The following is a 6,000-nucleotide window of genomic DNA, read 5'->3' on the forward strand; positions in this document are numbered from 1 at the left end:
GCTTCAGAAAAAAAAGATATAGACGAAAAATAAAAATTATCGAATATTCTTGTCACGAAGTACTTTATTATATTAAAATGTTACAATAAATTAATGACTGAAACAAGGTACATTTAGAAATTTTTGGGTGTGCTGAACATGATTTTGAAATCATATTTGAAAAAAAGTTTAAATAAATTGTATGACAAAAGTTCTCATAAACGTTTATAACAAAAAACTTTTTAAATTTAACTTGAAATTCGCCATCAGCATTCAAAAACTTCTCTATATAAACTTTCGTTAATTTTCGAGAATTTTTTTTTTGGCATTTTAAGACCACTCGAGGAAAGTGGTGTGGCAGTCAAGGGGTTAAGATTCAAGATACATAATTCTTCTATTTCGCGATTCCAGATCACTCATCGTTTCCAAAAAAAAAAACTGTGATGATTATGTAGAACGCTAATTATTTCCTAACAAGCGCGAGAGTTAGAATTACATAACAGTAGAAATTAAAAAAAGTAGAAATTAGTTCACGATCCAGCTTAACAATTCGCAGTCTCTCTCTAATCCATGATCCTGCTTATGATATAGACGGCGATGGAAGATCGGATTAACTTATCAGTGTTTGTTCAAGTTTTTAGTAGAGAGTGAGTCGAAACACGAGGGTGGGGAAGTTAAAGAACGGACTTCCTAACTTAAAATAAAGAATTCTTTTATTTTGCGATTCTACACTTCGCTCGCCGTTTCCAAGGAAATATGGTGATTAGATGCAACGCTAACTATACCCTAGTGAGCACGAGAGTTAGACCGAATTGCGCCAACAGTGGGGATTAGTTCACGACCCGGCTTAACAATTCGGTGTCTCTCCCTAGTCCATGATCCTGCCTATGATATAGGCTGAGATGGAAACTTGGATTAGATTATCGACGTTGGTTCGAGCGGGCCGCAGCAGGGAGTGGGTCGAAATGTGAATATAGGTAAAGTTAGGGGTCGGACTTTCTAACTTAAAATACAGGATTCTTCTATTCGACAATTTCATTTCCTTCGCCGTTTTCACGTCGTTCGTCCGTTTGCCTGTCCGATAATGACTAAATTACCTCATCAATTTATGCAAGTTCGTCTCTGAGGTATATATGTATATATAGGGTGTCTGGGAGATAATTGTCGTACCATTTATCGCGAGCAGGTAGAGCCAGTTAACTGAACAGAAAATCTTTTACCAGTTTCTCAATAATTTATACAAACTTAATTAATAAAGGTTCGCGAATCAGTGCGATTCAGCGAAAAGATATAGCACAGTGTCACGCGACGATTGCAGTTATTACGCGCTTGACAATAATTGGCGAGAGAGTGTGTTTAGGGAAAACACAAATAATGCGTAATGCTGAACAGTCTCTTGTCGCTAAACACACGCTTATTCTCAGATCTTTATTATTATTAATTATTGCAAAAATCGCAAAACAGTACAGGACTCTTCGATTCAGCCTAACTCGCGTTACCTGCCTATACGATAAGTGATTCGCGAATTATGAGACACACTATATATATATATATATATATGTATATATACGTATATACATATGGGATCTACGTGGAAATGGAGTTTGTCGAAGTTTTATATGCCCCCCCCCCACCAGTAATATCTCTCTTTCCCTCCTCCTCTCTCTTTCTCTCCAGAGTAATGATAAAATTTCAAGTTCTTTTTTATTCCGACTGTCCGATTCAACGGTGCCTAAAATTTATTTTCTTAATATTGACGACGCGTTATTCCATTAAAACCGCGTGAGTGGTTCGCGGAAAAGCAAGACGCCCTTCTCTTCTTTTTTCAATCGACCTCTTTTCTCTTCTCTCGGTAAAACGTAAAACCCGGCGGAACGCGAGTGCAGTTGCTTGCACTTGCCCCGGCGGTGTCAATCCAACTGCCGATTTCCATTCCGCTCTACGATAAATTCATGCTTCTCACGGATCCGTCTGCAAATAGCAATTCCGATACCGATACCCGCGATGCGCGGTGGGTGGCGACATCGTCTAAAAGGACTTACGAAAGTACGGGCACTTTATACGTCAAGGGTATTTGCAGCATAATTTTTCCATAAATTCCCCTCGCTCACAGTTTACGCGGGGGTGACCCGGAGTTACCACGGCGACGACGATTGCAAATCGTAATTCTATTTGTCTGTCTCCCAGTGCGACGCCGGAACAATGTCCTTCCTCTCTCTCTCTCTCTCTCTCTCTCTCTCTCTCTCTCTCTCTCTCTCTCTCTCTTATACGTTACTTCCTCTTAACAGCTGTTTTTATTGGTACTTACCGGATGTACTGATAACAAACTGTTGCACTTCCCAACTACTCTTGGCCAGGTTATCACCTACGAACTTCTCCCTTGTACCTTGCTACGTGACTCAGCCTCTTAAAAAGTATTCCCCCCTCCGTATCCCCGCCGCGAGTAAAAGCAAGAGAACTTTTCTGCCGTGTATATGTACTTATAGCCGCGCAACGTCTTATCTCAATCGAGTGTCAAAAAAGTCGCGCTGTGACGCAATCGATTCAACAAACGGCGAGTAACGCCGCTCCCTTTTCTCCCGGCGCGATGCATTGTTTGATCATATCACGCGTGTATATAGCGCATTCGATAGCTCGCCCGAGACATCGCGTCGCTTCGGGACACCGAGGTAGACGCCGATCGATCCTATTTTGCAAACACCGGACGCAAATATTACGTTTTATTACGTTTTATTACGGCCTCTAAACATAATCGATAACTGTAATGAATGCGGCATAATTAATCCGATTATATAGCGGAGGCGCGGTTCTTATTAGATACAGAAGAAAAAGTAGTACGGAAATTATGAAATCAGTTTTCGAAGAGAAACTCGATCCCGTCACAGTTATCTCTTCTTCGTCTTCAGAAGAGAGAACATTTAACTTAAATATAAAGGATAGTTCAAGATACGTCGGTCAAAAAATTCTCTTAGACTCGACCTGCACGTGCTAGCCGAACAAATTCGAGTCACGCCGCCCGGACGAGAACTCGAATTGTCCGTGTGGTGCAGATTTTCCCGAAAATCTCGCCGAAACCGCGAGTATTTCAGACACACACTTGTCCAGTCGCGCGTGCCTCACACGCTACAGGCCGACATTGTGTCGACGAGCTATTTTGATAGGCGGAAGGGTGGGCGTGAGATATGAGGTGTAGGATATAGTCGCATTCCCGCCGGAGGTGTGTAGAATTTTAATTTTCAATATCGCCCGACCGCGCGGTATCGGTTTACACCGCACGCTCTACCGTGTCGGAGGCTTCATCTCCTCCCCGCGAACACGTTCTCGGGGAGGACATTCATCTCGTTAACGTTCTCGGGAGTTGGCGTGTATTTACGAGCATGTTGCGAAACAACGCCGCACGTCTCACTTCTTCAGGGGAGAATTTAGACGGTTTGGCTTACACGACTCGGAGAAAGCGTTGTTAACTCTTATAGACTGTTTGGAACTGGCTTCACGTTAAAGCTGTTCAGATCCAAATTGATCCATGTGTATCATAGTAATTTATTGGATGTTTATCATTTAAAAAGATTGAAATTTTAGAAATAAATTATGTTATAGAAATAAAGTTAAGAAATATTGAGGATAAAAACACACCCCTAGAAGAATACTGTCACAATTCAAAAATTTGCAATTTCTAGGAGAGAGGAAAAACAAATTTAATTCAATTTTTTTTTAATTGTAAGATAACTAACGCGATTACAATTACGATATTTTGTTATAATGAGACTTACACTGTTTCTTGAAGAAGTCTGGTGTAATTCACTTGTCAATTCACTTATGACACTATTCATTCAGCGACCGCAATATAGTCAGTTTAAAAGAATAACGATACTTCTGTTCCGTGCAGTGAATTTCGGATATAGACTTATGACACTATATTAAATATAGCACGTAGATGCTATGTCTAAAATTTTAGACATATCCTCCATTTTTTATGGGTTTAACTCAAAATCAAATTTTTTTAAGTTGCGACAGTATTCTTCTAGAGGTGCGAAAAATAATTTATTTTTTAATTAGATTTTGTGACGAGTCCAAAATAAACTTGAATAGTCTATGAAGCTAATATTACTCTTTCGCGTGGAGTGTATCTTACACCCCTAATATTATATCTCAATTTTCATCGTTCTCTTTGGTGATTTACAATTATCAATCAGGATAAGTATACCTACTGAGCGACGGTCCTATTTAGGTATCACTGAATACGCATAAGCTTATGTAATAAAAAGTCAACAAAGAATTATAAAATATAAAAATATTTTCTAGGCTCTAGAAAAAGAGTCTTCTATTTCCGAGCCTATCCATTTCAAGGCAATGGAGTGTAAAATATTATAACATTAGTTCATTGTAATATACTTTAAAGCGTCGTCTACAATGGCAGCAAGAGTATGCAGTAAGACGTAAGCAGTAAGCTATTGACCAACCACAATCAATTATTCTTGAATTGTAAAAATCCTATTAGTCAATAACTTACTGCTTACGTCTTACTGTATACTCCTGCTGCCATTGTAGACGACGCTTTACATTCTTAATCCTTAATGTTTTAATTTTTTGTTTTTTTTCTGCAATAACTATAGAAATAAATAATATATTCAATAAAGATATCTTTTGCATGAGATTAAGTAATACAGAACTTTACCGCTACAATAATTATCATTTTAGATAAAAATTTTGATATAATATGTCTAATAATTGTTGGAAAAAAAACTGTTCGTGATTCTTTTATAATACATCTCATTTCTCATACATACATTTTGTTTACGTTTGTAATATAATTTTACAAATCCATTGCCTTGACGTCGAAATAAAAAAATTACTCACCGGCCGATGCGCAACAGCGGAGTCGTAATCCTGCGTTGATCTGTAACATACAAATATTCTCACATTAAAGCAGTGTCCAAGATAATTAATACTTCAAGTAAATAATTATATATCGCGCACGTTAAAACATCATTTTAATAGTTTATATAATTTTAAAATGCCAATACAAGAAACAATCGCGGCCAAACATGTGCAGCTGCATATTTCCGCATTAATAATCGTTCGCATAATTAATCCGCGAAAAATCATGCAAGTAATATTACGACCGTGCGAATAAAAGAGAGACGCGACATTCGCGACGTACAATCTTCTCGCATACGTTGAAGATCGAACTCCGGCGTCTCCGGCGAAATTGCGCCGGAGTTGAACCTCTAACGAGTAACGAGTATCGCATACTTAATGGGCGAATCAAGTTGCGTTTAAGAAAGTTACGGAATCCGCCTGAATCCGCCACAGGACTGACAGGACAGCAAAATTATAACCGAATAATAATTACTCACCCCACGATTGCCCCGCTGTCGCCCGATGCCTCCCAGGCCTCCTCCTCCTCTCCTCGGTCCTCCCTTCGTTGTCGCATCTCCGTCGGTGCACTCACTCACGATGGTGACGTTCACGCGTGAAAAATCGACGATATCGTCGCTCGTCGCTTGTGATCGCGCGACACATTCGACACTTTTACACGGCACTCCCGATATTAATCTGGCGACGCGGCGCGTACTTTGTCACACGGCGACAAGAAGCTACGGAAAGAAACTATACGATCCACTTGACGCCTGTGCGTCGGCCCGCATCCCGCAGCCAGCAGGTGAACGCTAACATGGCGGAGAGAATTTCGTAAATCGCGCGGCTAACTTCATATCGTCAAATATAAAAAACGATATTAGGGCCGGTTCTTAGTCGCATGTCGACGGATGTCGGAACGCAGCCGATGGTCCAATGAGAGAAATTCGTTTTCGAAAAAGAAATTCTCCCATTGGACCATCGGCTGCGTTCCAACATCCGACTCCGATGTACGACTGATTGTAGGACCAGCCTTTTTAAACAATTTAAACAAAGTTAAACGTACGACGTTAAGAAACTGTGCTCGCTAATTATAAACACGTCGTGGCGTCGCTCGATTTCGCTCGATTTCTTTATCCGTGTTCCGAAAACGGCAATTTCATT

General features: G+C 40.0%; 1 protein-coding gene across 1 annotated transcript in view; it reads right to left on the reverse strand.

Moving 5' to 3' along the window:
- Positions 1–6,000, reverse strand: part of LOC139810332 (uncharacterized) — a 77,702-nt gene extending 71,702 nt beyond the window's left edge. Inside the window, exons 1-2 of the mRNA XM_071773769.1 lie at positions 5,337–6,000; positions 4,837–4,876 (exon numbers count right to left, since the gene is read on the reverse strand). The gene's annotated coding sequence lies outside the window, so the exon portion shown is untranslated. The remainder of the gene's footprint in view (positions 1–4,836; positions 4,877–5,336) is intronic.

This window comes from Temnothorax longispinosus, chromosome 3 (genome assembly GCF_030848805.1).
Source record: "Temnothorax longispinosus isolate EJ_2023e chromosome 3, Tlon_JGU_v1, whole genome shotgun sequence".
NCBI lineage: Eukaryota > Metazoa > Arthropoda > Insecta > Hymenoptera > Formicidae > Temnothorax > Temnothorax longispinosus.